This window comes from Geotrypetes seraphini, chromosome 1 (assembly GCF_902459505.1).
Source record: "Geotrypetes seraphini chromosome 1, aGeoSer1.1, whole genome shotgun sequence".
NCBI classification, from domain to species: Eukaryota; Metazoa; Chordata; class Amphibia; order Gymnophiona; family Dermophiidae; genus Geotrypetes; species Geotrypetes seraphini.
The window spans coordinates 459,953,125-459,966,391 of NC_047084.1; the positions used below are offsets into that span (position 1 = coordinate 459,953,125).

General features: G+C 42.9%; 1 protein-coding gene across 5 annotated transcripts in view; it reads left to right on the forward strand.

The window, feature by feature from the left end:
• PLXNA3 (plexin A3) overlaps positions 1-13,267 on the forward strand; it is a 479,210-nt gene that overhangs the window by 5,045 nt on the left and 460,898 nt on the right. For 4 of the 5 annotated variants that reach the window (XM_033922819.1, XM_033922836.1, XM_033922843.1 and 1 more), the window contains exon 1: positions 4,191-4,422. The exons of the other annotated variant lie outside the window; for it this stretch is intronic. The gene's annotated coding sequence lies outside the window, so the exon portion shown is untranslated. Of the gene's footprint in view, positions 1-4,190; positions 4,423-13,267 lie in introns of those variants that run through there. 5 annotated transcript variants of the gene reach the window in all.

Consider the following 13,267-nt stretch of genomic DNA (forward strand, 5'->3'; position numbering starts at 1 on the left):
TAAAGATCTGTAACAGTCCTGCATGTTCTGTTTTGCCAGTAATAGGTATATTGATGCTCTAGGGCAGTGTTTCCTGTCAGTCTTAGAGAATTCCCTTGCCACACAGGTTGCCACCTTGAAATGTTCTGTCTAAATTAGATTGTAAGCTCTGCTGAGCAGGGACTGTCTATTGTATGTTAAAATGTACAGCTCTATAGAAATAATAAATAGTAATAGTAGTAGTTTTCAGGCTATACACAATGAACATGCATGAGATTGATTTGCATATACTGCCTCCATTTTATGCAAATCTCTTTCATGCATGTTCATTGTGGATATCCTGAAATCTGATTGGCAAGGGGATACTCCAGGATTGAACTGGGAAACACTGCTCTGGGGGCATATTGTGACATTTGAAACACTGCACTTTCATAAGTAGGACTGATGTTGTTTTGAGTCTTAGCAGAACTATTATCGTATGGCAAGTTTCTGGGATATTCCAAGCCCTCTTTTTGCAGGGTTTTGTATTGCATTTTGCACTGGAGGGAAGATGTGTTGCTGTTACTTTGGTGATACAAAAAATTAAAATATTCAAGTTTAATATTTTAAAGTATGATGTCAAATTATATATTGGAACAACAGCAAAAAAGGAACAAAAGTAGAAGTTTTTAAATACCTTCCAAACCAAAGTGGCGCTCAGAATCCAAGAATGGAATGGAAAAGCTCAATGTGGGGAACAAACCCCTAAAGAGTCTTTCACTGAATCTATCATTGCACCATCTTATTTGATAGAAAGGTGATTAAAATGGCTTCATAAAAAACAGTGTAAATGTCTTATATATCTATAAAGTGAATAAAATGTCCAACACCTTGTAACTGCAAAAGGTAGTGTAATCAAAAACTTAGCTTCAATGTCCATACAGCGATGGTCCGGCGGGGTTCTGACGTGTTTCGCCGAACTGGCTTCCTCAGAGAACCTGCTATGCTGTGTGCGACCTCAATTATAAATCCTCCTGGCGGGTTTAGTGCTGTGACGCATGCAGTAGCACACATGCGCAATAGCCTAACTTCTTTTCGCGCGAAATCACCTTTCTATCAAATAAGATGGTGCAATGATAGATTCAGTGAAAGACTCTTTAGGGGTTTGTTCCCCACGTTGAGCTTTTCCATTCCATTCTTGGATTCTGAGCGCCACTTTGGCTTGGAAGGTATTAAAAACTTCTACTTTTGTTCCTTTTTTGCTGTTGTTGCTAGATTTACCTTGGGAACATTTTTTGTTCACTTATTTACCCAGTTGTTGGTATTGGGCATCCAAATTATATATTGGTACAGAATTATTTTTCATAGGGGTAGATAGGTAGGTAGGGGACTCTTAAGGTCTGAACCCTGATTCCTTTAAGTAGTGAGTAATGCCATTATCCACTGCTCACACTCTGCCACCCAATACCAGCTGACAGCAGCAAAAGAGAGTGGAGTCAGTGGCATGGCAGGCCAGGTGCTTTTTCTCACTCTCTTCCCATTGCTGTCTTCTTTTCTGGGGCTCAATAGAAATCTGTAGACCCCTAGACAGGCTAAACATTGATCTGAGCTATAAATCGCTTAGGCAGAGAGGAACTGTTAGTAGAGAGAGCAGATATAGAGAAGCATTGGGCCTGCTGCAGGACTGGACCACTTTGGGAAAATAGGGAGCTATAAGGGGAAGTTTGTTTTCCCAATGTTGATCTAATATACACCTATGTTACTTTTTTTTTTTTTTAACAATCTTTATCACCTAAAACCTAAAGTTAGAAGACGTAATTATATTCCCTGTACTTATGATATAGAATGTAGGATCTCATGCATATTCATTGGGGAAATCCTGAAAACCCGACTAGATTGTGACCCTCAAGGAGGGACTTTGAGATCCCTCCTCTAGGCATATGACAGGAAGAGAGAAGAGAAATGATGAATGGACAGACAGACCCTGGAACGAAAATTAGGAGTATTGGGGATTGACACTAAGAATCTTGCAGATGTAAGTTAAAATTCCACCACTAAGACCAATTTGGCAACTGCCTTGGAGCAAGTCATTAGGGCTCCTTGTCCAAAGCCATGGTGGCGAGTCCCTATGTGGCAAATGGAATTGAATGGGCTGCATCGCATTTGCTGCGTGGGAATCGCTACCATGGCTTTGAGATAGGGGCCCTTAATGAGGGATTCAGTGGTCATGGTTCTTCAAATTGATTTTGAAGAGGAGCTGGAATTTACATCCCCTTTCTTTCCCTTAGATCAGGCCTGTACAACTCCGGTCCTCGAGGGCCAAATCCAGTTGGATTTTTTTGGGATTTCCCCAATGAATATGCAAATAGATCTCATGCATATTCATTGGGGAAATCCTGAAAACCTGGCATCATACCTTGGGTGCTATTGTCTCCTCCTGTGGAGTCCCATGTTGAATTTATATTTAGGGTGTCTTGGGATGGTATAATATAGCTTAGCAGTAAACTTATTTTGTTTCAGAGAGAGCAATCGACTTTGAGAACATGAAAGAAAGAGGTACTTTAACTATTAGTTTTTATAAACTGCTGACTGATTTAAACAAGCACATAGCTTTGTTGCTTCCAAACCCTGGCCAGCTTTATTGATCTAATTCTAAAGTCTTGCATTTTATACAAATGACACTTTGCAGTCTATATGTAAAGAAAAGACTTATTTGGCAGTGTCTTCTCCTGAGTGAATAATAATGTTGTAAATTATGCTGCTGATTATTCTGACATCATTGAAGGGGGAGATTGTGTGTGTATGTCTCTTGTGATTTATGTTTGTTGAAAAATGGAGGTTGATTGTTCACCAGTCAGTGCACCAATGAACTGGGGCAGACTGGGTGGGCCAATTGGTGTTTTATCTGCTGTTATCTACTAAGTTACAGAGCGGATCAATAAAGAATGCAGAGAATCAGCTTTATGTTTTAACCAGAAAAGCTGTCTTTAGTTGGAATAAAGTTCCACTTTGTTCACATTTGCTTAAAATATCTTACAGAGGCTGATTTGCTTTTTCTGGGGTTATCACTAAAATAATAAAAGCATTCAGCCACTCATTCACTTTTGGTAACCCAGTGCACAAACTCGGCAGCCCCTCCAGTTCAATTACTGAGCATGTGTGGTTTGGCAGCCACTTAAATATATTGCAAGATCAAAATAACTGGATCAAGCCTAATTAGGCCTTTGTTTTATGTCATTTTGGGGTCCTTTTACAAAGCTGTGGAAAGCACTAAGGTGTGTTTACGGTGGGTTGTGCTGAGGCGCTCCATGGTAACTTTTGAAATGTACACATGCAAACTGCACATAAAAAATGATTTTAATTTTATGCTAAAAGACATTTCTGGGTGAAAAAAGTAGGTGTAGCTATGCTTATCAGTGTGCAGTGCAGTTCTGTGCGTTAACTGATTAGCACATGATTAGTGTGTGAACCTTTACTAACTACAAAACGGGTGGTGGTAAAGGCCCATGTGCTAATGGCAATATTAGTGCATGGCTATTAATGCTAAAAATAGAAAATCAGTAATTTTTCCGGCCTTAGCTCATGGAAAAGACCCACATAGGGGCATGTTAAGGCTCCTTCATTTTTAATAGATTTGAAAACAGGGTGTGCAGGAATTCTCCCATTAGAAACAACAAAATAATTACATGTATGCCATGCTAGGCAATCAATGTTAATGCAATAAAATGTATCTAAGTGCAATAAACAATTGCAATAAAAATAAATGTATTTGAAGCAGCTAACCATTTATATCAATAAAGTCTGAATGTAAACGCAAGAAAATAAATATAAATAGTTAGATGATGTATTTGGAATCATCGAGGTTTCAAAAGGCCCTTTAAATAAAAAAATACAAGGAGAAACCACCAAGCAAGTCTAGAGATTTGGATTTTTGAGTGGATCGTACCATTATGGGGCCAGCTACAGTGCAAAGGGGAGATGCTTTGTATTGGTATGCTCTGAGCCTCTTAATCGTTGCTTGTATTAATGATCTAGTTCGAACACAAAATGTGTGTACAGCAGAAGAGCCTGGGGGGGGAAAAACATTGGCTGTGAAATGATGTGGTTATGGGGTGGGACTTGGACATTGTTTTGGGCTGCTCTAATTTCACCCTTTCTTGTTTCTGCATATGGTACAATCCGTCTGTAAAAGCAGTTGACTGGGCCGGCAGCAAATTAGTAGTTGCAGAGAGAGCTGCTGGTGCTTTGTTATTTGGGGTGCATGCGCAGAAGCGCAGGGAGAGCACGCGCGCACGGCACAAGTCTCTCGCGCTTCCACTTTACCGGGAATCTTCAGTACCATTGCACCTGGCGGCATGGTTTTAGCAGTGCTAGCTGAAGAATAAAACCATATAATATAATAACTTAAAAAAAATAAAATATTCAGATACAATAAATGCAAGAACTGCACAAGCTTCAGCTCAGGTATTCACCCCTACTCTTTTGCACGCAGTTATGTTTAAAAAAAAAAATTGATAGTTTATAAGATTTGTTAAAATTATTTTGTGTATATTCCTAGCAGTGTTTATAATGATTACTTCTGTTATTTAGTGTTTTTGCATGCTTTTTGTAATATTGCTCTCTGTTGCACGGGGGAATGTAATGTTATATTTATTCTGTGGCTGTTGTAAGTTGGGAGGGGGGTGGAAGTAGTAATGGGGTTTCAGTGATAGGAGGCACTGCACTATTTTCTTCCTTCCCTTTGGTTCGTTAGTGCTTTTTGACTGGAGATTTCTGATTTTGATAAGTTTGATTTCCCCCCCCCCCCCCCGCGTTTGTGTAGTGCCACAATTAGGCTGATTTTGCTTAGCCTACGGGTGGTTTTAGGGCATGGCTAGGGTGGAGAGAAAAGGGATGGGTGGAGAAATGAGAAGGATGGAGAGGCAAAAAGATGGGTAGGCTAGAGAGGGAGAGGACACTGGTTTGTTAAGACAAGAGAAAGATCACGAATAGGTAGAATGGAGACGAGCTGGGATCGGAGGGGGGGGGGTGATGGAGGGCGAGGGGCTGGGGGCATCAATCACCCCTTTCTCCTGTTCCCTTCAGCAGGGGATGCCAGTCTTCCCTTTTAAGGCTACGCTGGTCTGCTACAGGTAGAGCTTATGCCATGGGGCCGGGGTGGGGGGAGAGAATGAGGAGCTTATGGCCTCGGCTCTCCAAACTGGGCTTTCCTCCGTTTCTTTTTATGGTCATTTTTCGATCCTGACGTTATTTTGCTGAAATACTGGAATTGTCTATAAATTCCAGCTCGCTTGGCACCCACCACTGCCTTATTCTCTCATGCTCCTAGGAACTTCCTCCATCCCTTCCCCCCCCCCCCTTCGATCTTTGCCTGTAAAGGAAACAGTCTGTAATGTGTCTATATTTCTGCCTATACCTTTACACCCGGGTATGGGAGTGTTTCTAAAGATGCCTATGCATTTATATATAAACGTATGCTGCTGTGTATCTACATAGGGGGGGTTTTGCATTGCAGTCTAGTGTTTTTTTTTTTTTAAGCACCTACATTTTTGTAGCATCCGTGGTTTGGGCGCCTGGCAGCCCCGTCTCCATGCTGGAGTCTCCCACCCTCGTCGCTGCTTGGTTTTCGCTCCCTGCGCGTTCATTTTAATTTGTGCGGGCTCGTTCCTCGCCTACTTTGGCTCGGGCTCTCGGTGCGTCTCCATCGCCCAGGTGACATTGGCAAGTCCCTGCTCGTTCTCGCTCTGCTTTTGACCCCCCCCCCCCTGTCCCTTTTGGGCTGCGCTGTTTCGTTTCTTTCAACTTTCATTTTTTTTTTTCTGCACCCACTTTTCTGATCGGGATTTACGTCTTTTATGTTATGTTGACTCCGATGGGGGGGTCCCCCCCCCTTTTTGTCACAGTTACGTTCTCTCTCACCTCCTGTCTCAAATATTTGGATTTTTAGTTAGAGGACGTGGGGACACGAGCTCCTTTCCAGTCGGAGCAGAGACTATGTAGAAAAAAATGTTAAAGCTTTATTCTAATTTGGTTTATTCAATGGGGGGGGGGTTTCCCCCCCTTTTGGCAGTGGATTATTCCAGTGGTTTCGTTTTTTTTCTCATTTATTGGAGAGCGCTTCCATTCCCTCGTTTTAATTATGAACACCACATGGAGAGAGCTGGGGGTGTGAGCACATAACAGTGACACTAAGTCCCATCCCTTCAGTGCCACCTCGTTATAATGCTCCCCTGGATGCAGCGCTGTACTGTTTTCGGTGTCTGGTGGTTGTGTTCATTTGTTTTCTTTTCTTAATCTTGGGCATAGATCCCTGCTTCAGTAAGCTGTATCAGGTTTGCTCACACTAGACTTGTGCATGATTTCTGGCTCTCATCAGGGAGCCATTGCACCTATCCTTTCACTTGTCTTCTGACTTTCCGCGCTGCCTTTCTCCATTCCCATTGCTCCCTTCAGAGCAACATCACTCATACACGCCCTCTTGCTTTTACTAGCAGGGGTCTCAAAGCCCCTCCTTGAGGGCCGCAATCCAGTCGGGTTTTCAGGATTTCCCCAATGAATATGCATGAGATCTATGTGCATGCACTGCTTTCAATACATATTCATTGGGTAAATCCAGAAAACCCGACTGGATTGCGGCCCTCAAGGAGGGACTTTGAGATCCCTGAAAGGAGAGGAAGAGTTATTTAGATGGAGACTACAATAAGGGCCCCTGAGCTCTTGAAAAGCTCCTTTGCTATAAAAAAAATTGTTATAGAAAAAAACAAACCCAAAAGTACTTCATAAAGAGACATGGTCTTGTCTCTCTGCTCTGTGAGTCCCGGCTCACATCAGTTCACCAAGTGAAAAATGATGTGGAGTCATTATGCAGAGTGGCAGTGGATGAGGAAGCTTGAGATGTGTATTGCGCTGGTCTGTTAAAGATCCCTCTGGGTTGATGCCTGTATTTGTGAGATCTATGACTCCCAAGGCAGATTTGCCTCTGTTCAGCAATTACATTCACCTTTTCAAAAACAACAAAAGTGCCTTCATTCTTTGCAGGATGCAGACAGAATCGGAAAACATAGGATGTTTTCCTTCTCCTGGGATGACCTCATTGAATGTGGTCCGTCAGCCCCTGGTTAATGGCCCTGGTGACATCATGCCAGAAAACGAAGCCATTTCTTAGCCTCGCGCTCTGTTCGAGCTGTGTGGTGACAGATTTGTGGCTTTTTAACCCCTCCACACTATGCATTTGCCCTGCAGAAGCGCTTCTGCTGTTTTTGGTGTTGATCGGCCCCTTTAAGTTGGAATAAACCATGTGCAAGCCAGAAACCTCCATTGCCAAATTAGAGCTCAGAATGAGCGATAGGACAAGCTGTAATTCATAATTTTAGATTTACAGAAATTGATTAGTAAGTTTGTCTTTTTTTCATCTTGCTTTAAACTGTGGAGACAGCAGCTTGTGGAGGTTTTTCATTTTTTTTTTCTCATTCAATCTTGTTTAGAGCATCTATTGATTACAACAAAAAATATAAAAAACTATAAATATAGAGATACATGAAAAGCAGAGCCACTGAAATAAATAGTTTAGCTAATTGAGGTGAGCAGGCCAAGATGTATTTCTGGAAGGTCTGTGAATCTAGGAAACTGATGTAGTGGAGGGTATTAATGTAGATCTTTGGGAATAATGAGGCTCTTTCATTGTGGCAGTAGGTTGGGGAGGGGAGCAAATGGCTTTTGTATTTGTGAGTTCAGAATATCTGTCTTCAGCTATTTTGTACTGTATGCTTCTGTGTATCAGGGTAGACAGAAAGGGGCCATGTAGTTTTAGGAGAGGGGATCACAGCAGGCAGGCACAAATGGGTAGACTGAGTGAACGAACTAATCCTTTTTCTGTTTTTGTATGTGTGATGAGTGCATGATGGAGTTTGGAGGGTGGGGTGGGGGAAAGCACTGTGGCTATTACCTGCTGCTGCATTTACACTTCCAGCTCAGTCAGAACCAAGGCTAAGATCTCATACCATGAGCCTTTATTCATAACTCTCTAGGCAGTTTTCTTGGTTTTACTTTTTGTTCAGTCATCCTAGATGAGGCCACACACAAATGAGTGCTTAGTTCAGAGCCCTGTGGTGGTGATGGGCCTAAATTCAGCCACCAGGTGGCACTATTGTGAGAGGGGCTGTGAGTCCTCCCCCCCTCAGGAAGTTGCGGGCCGGGTCTGTGGACCTGTGGTGCAGATGACTTCCTTAGTTCCCTCTTACCCCCATTCATCAAGACTCTTAACTAAGGAGAACAAGCTTTTAAAAGCTCCAAACTCAGATGCAGGAGGGGTCTGGGTGATTTTGTTTTACTTGATCTGCTTTCAGAATTTGTTTTTGCCTTGGTAGTTCTTTTCTCCTTTCTGCCAGTTTTTTTCCACTACTTTATTCACCCCCATTCTGGGATTTCTCCCTTTATTTTAATATATTCCTTCGCTTCCACCGTTGCAAGTCTGATCATTTTAACAGTGGTCCACATGACACTTAGTGGTGTCTATAGATCTTTCTCTCCAGAGGCAGTGAACATGGCTTCTGCAGCCCTCACTGACTCAGGGTGTGGAAGATCTGAGCTGCCAGTCACACCAGAGACCTTCTGTTTTTGCATTTCAGTGAAAAAGCTGCTTTCAACTATTTATATGCATTTTTGGGAAGCTGAGGTGGAGTTCGTGTTAAGTGAAAGGGGATTGGAGCTCCTGCACGGATCTAGAAAGCACCAGATGGATGCTGCCGTGTCTAGGTGGAGGATGCCAAGTAATCCTGAAATGTTGTGCTGGCAGCAGTCCTGTGGTTTTTGGTTGTCTGCAGGACTGAGAATTAGTGTGGGTCTGATGGGGGGGGAGGGGGGGAAGGCAGAGAGAGAGAGAGAGAGAGAGGTGAAAGAAAGCATTACATAATGAGGTCTATAAAGTGATTCATTCTGATCTCCTATCCAAGTTGTGGACTCCCTCTCCCTTGGTCTCGCGGGATGTGTAAACTTTCTGTCCTAATGCTTCTTGTGAGTGTGTGTGTGTGTGTGTGCGCACTACCTTCAGTGTATAGAGACAGCTCTATACACTGAAGGTATCGTGTATAGGTTAGATGAATTTATGTTGTATCTTGTCTTTCAGAGGTCAAGCAGAGTGCAACCAGTCACCTTCACTACATCAGCCCTCTCCCATACGTTTTGACTCACTTTTTTTTTTTTTTTCAGTTGTAATTTGTTTTCTTGGAGAGATGGAGGTGGTTCTGACAGGGATCCAGGGTCCCAAAGCTGCTGACAAGTGAAGGGGAGGAGGTTAGGGGGCCATGAGAGTTTGGAGATTAACACCTCTCCTCTGCTTTATATAAACACTGCTGTTAACAGCTTAATTTCCCTCATCCTAGCAGGAATGTGGCCTTGCCGTTGCTGTGGGATGGGGAAGGAGTAGATCACAAAAGTTACTGTTCTTTTCCCAGAGCATTGCTCATGCATGTCTTTATATAAATGCAAACAAAACCAGACTCCTTTTGTACACCTAGGAGTCGGGTTGGGGTATCGTCCCTGGGGATAACCAGCATCTCAAATCCCTGTATTCTCCCTTCCCCTTAGATTTGAGCTGTTTCTTCTATGTTAAATCATCTTCCAGGTTGTTAGATTAAAAACTTTCCTTATACTGTTTATCTCTGAAGTGTAATATTAATACCTTATAGACTGGGATGTGTAAGGTTGGTTTTTTTTTTTATCTGGGCACCAATTAAAGTAAAATGTATTTTTATTTATTTTTCTCTCTTTGCGTACACATTTGGCGTTTCTCCCCCATCTCCATTCCTACGTACAGTATTCCTCTCTCCCCTCCCCCCTTTCTGCAATGTGGTCCTGCAGTGGCTGCCTCTTAGCCCGAGCTGTAGTGATATTTCCCAGACTGACAAGCGCCAATAGTAGTAGTGTATGTGGGGAGGGGAAGGTTTGAAAGATAATGCTATGCAGGATTGTGCAGAAGGTGGCTTTTGTGGTGATGGTGGTGGCCACAGTGTACTAAGGCAGTGTTTACAGAGCAGAAGAAAGATTTCTTGAAGGGGGTGGGACAGTGGGAGAGCTAAAGGGTGGTATACACTCTGCTGCAAATCTTCATATCATCTGTAAGAAGGAAACTTTCCTTCTAACTAGGATTACCATATTTGTGAAGAGAAAGAGGACATGACCCTACCCACATTCCACACACACCTCCATCCATACCACCCATTTTCTTGGTCCCCTCTTCCCATCCTCTGTACCCTTTTAGTGCTTCTCTTTCCCCATCCCACCTACCTCTCTCTCTCTCTCTCTCTCCATCCCCTCCCCCCCTTGCATTCCTCTCTTTTCTTCCAACCTCCTCTCCTTCTGTTTCTGTCTTTTCCCTCCTATCCAGCACTACCATACGCCATGCTTTTTTCTCCAGTATTCTTTCCTTTCTATAATGATTCTCCAGCCCCCCTCCCTTCATGCTGTTTTCACCCCCCCTCCCCTCCATGCTGTTTCTCCAGTCCCCTTTCCCTCCCGTTCCTCCTCTGAGACTGCTTCACCTCAGGGCCTCTAGCTCTCAACTCTCCCACCTATCTCCTCCCTGGGTCCAGCTGCTTTAATTGAATCCTCAAGCAGCAGGCAGCAGCAAAGAGGTAAGCCTGCTACCGCTGGCCTGTCCCGGAAGCTGCCTCTCTGCAAGTCCTGCCTACATGGGAACAAGAAGTCACTGCAGAGAGGCGTCTTCCAGTAGCAGGATTACCTAGTTGCTCCAGCCAACTGCCCAATGATTCACTTAGAGCGGCCAAGCCCAGGGAGGAGATAGGTGGAGGAGTCGGAAGAGCCAGGCTAAACCCAGACAGACTCCTCCGTTTAAAAAAAAAAAAAAAAAAAAAGTCTGGGCACCCAGACAGTCCTCAAAAAAGAGGACATGTCTGTGTTTTCCTGGACATCTGGTAACCTTACTTCTAACCCTTCAGTAATGTCACTCACATATGTTGAATAGAATTGGTGGTCCTAGCACTGATCCTTAGTGTACTCCGTTAGCCTTCTCTCTCTTTCCTTTCTGATTGGGGTATTTTGGGAATAAACAGCATATATGCATAAAGGAAGAGAGATGGGTGGAAGGGGAAGGATAAGGAAAGGGATTTTAGATTTAGCTCGCACCTTTTTTTCAGTTGTAGCTCAAAGCCAGTTGCAGTCAGCAGAATACCTCTGAGAATCTAGGCTGGGGGAGGGGCATAAACCAACCAACCAACCTCTATTCCTGACTCCTTAGTAGCCAATGCTGTGTTGGTCAAAAAATTGGTTTTGCTGTGGCACCTGTAGCCTGCCTCAGTCCATTGCTTATGACCAAGGTGGAAATGTGACTATTTTGAGAAGGAGAGAAAGGGGAGAGAGAGAATGGAGTGAGGAAAGGGAATAAAAAGTAAATCTGAATTGGAAAAAAATGAAAGAACGATTTTTATTGAAAAAAAAAAAAAAAAAAAGTTCTAAACGGATCAGTTTTCATTATAAAAGTGTTCCTGTGTAGGTTTCTATGCAAGTGTACCGCAGAACTTTTCAGCCTTAGGCTCAGAACTCCACGAGTTGTGCTCTGCTTGTTCCTTTTGGTAGAATCTGAGAATGGCATTCCCTGCCTGGTAACACATGTAACATGGAACACACGTAACCCAGCTCAATCAAGGTGGTGGAATCCTGCGGAGTCGCATGGAAATATCTTTTTAAGCCAATACCGTTGTCTAGTATTTTAAGATAAGATGCAAGCGGGAATAAGGCACAGTGGCTCTTATTTGTTACCATCAAAATTAAACAAAATCAAGGATTTATGAGCGCAATGATGGTCCCTCTATAATCTCATTGTGACTCCAATGCAGGAGATTGGGCACTGAGTACTCATATTCACGTGTATTTAATATACATATATTAAAAATACAAAAAAGAATTTTGTAATTTGACTTTAATAGTCTTATCTAATTAAAACCGGTGTTTAGAGTATAACGTACAAATTGACACTGTGTTTTCAAAATACTGATCTTCTGTAGATATTTAGTAGATTCCCTGCCTGGTAACATGAAGTGTCTGATATACTTCACCAGATGACACCTCAGTGGTAGGACACAGACATGGACTTATTAGAGCAAGACTAGAGATGATGGAGAGAAGCTCTAGGAATACAAAATGCGGTATTGTTGGCGAATACAAGGATTTGCTGGAAGGACCCTGGTAGAAGACCTGACCAGAAAGAACTGGATCAAGAACTGGTTGAGTGGAAGGCGACAGAGGGTAGTGATCAATGGAGATCGCTCTGAGGAAAGGGATGTTACCAGTGGTGTACCTCGAGTTTCTGTTCTTGGGTCTGTTCTTTTTAACATTTTTATAAACGATATTGCTGAAGGGTTGTTGGGTAAGATTTGCCTCTTTGCGGATGATACGAAAATCTGCAATAGAGTAGACACGCTGGAAGGTGTGAATAACATGAAGACCTGGCGAAGCTTGAAGAATGGTCTGAAATTTGGCAGCTAAAATTTAATGCTAAGAAATACAAGGTCATGCATTTGAGCTGCAAAAACCCGAGGGAACGGTACAGATTAGGGAGTAAAGAGCTTATGTGCCCGACAGAAGAGCGGGACTTGGGTGTGATTGTATGTGATGATCTTAAGGTGGCCAAACAGGTTGAAAAGGTGACGGCAAAAGCTAGAAGGATGCTAGGTTCCGTAGGGAGAGGTATGGCTGGTAAGAAAAAGGAGGTATTGATGCCCCTGTATAAGACTTTGGTGAGACCTCATTTAGAATATTGTGTACAATTCTGGAGGCTGCACCTTCAAAAAGATATAAAAAGGATGGAGTCGGTCCAGAGGAAGGCTACTAAAATTGTATGTGGTCTTCATTATAAGGCGTATGGGGACAGACTTAAAGATCTCAATCTGTATACTTTAGAGGAAAGGCGGGAGAGGGGAGATACAATAGAGACGCTCAAATACCTATGTAATGTAAATGCGCATGAGTCGAGTCTTTAATTTGAAAGGAAACTCTGCAATGAGAGGGCATAGGATGAAGTTAAGAGGTGATAGGCGCAGGAGTAATCTAAGGAAATACTTTTTTACAGAATGGGTGGAAGATGCATGGAACAGTCTCCAGAAGAGGTGGTGGAGACAGAATTCAAAAGGGCCTGGGATTGGCACGTGGGATCTCTCAGAGAGAGAAAGAGATAATGGTTACTTCAGATGGGCAGACTGGATGGGCCATTTGGCCCTTATCTGCCATTATGTTTCTAAAAATGCTGGTTGTGAAATTGGAGGTTTTTGGGGTCAGTTTAAGCTAAGCTAGTACT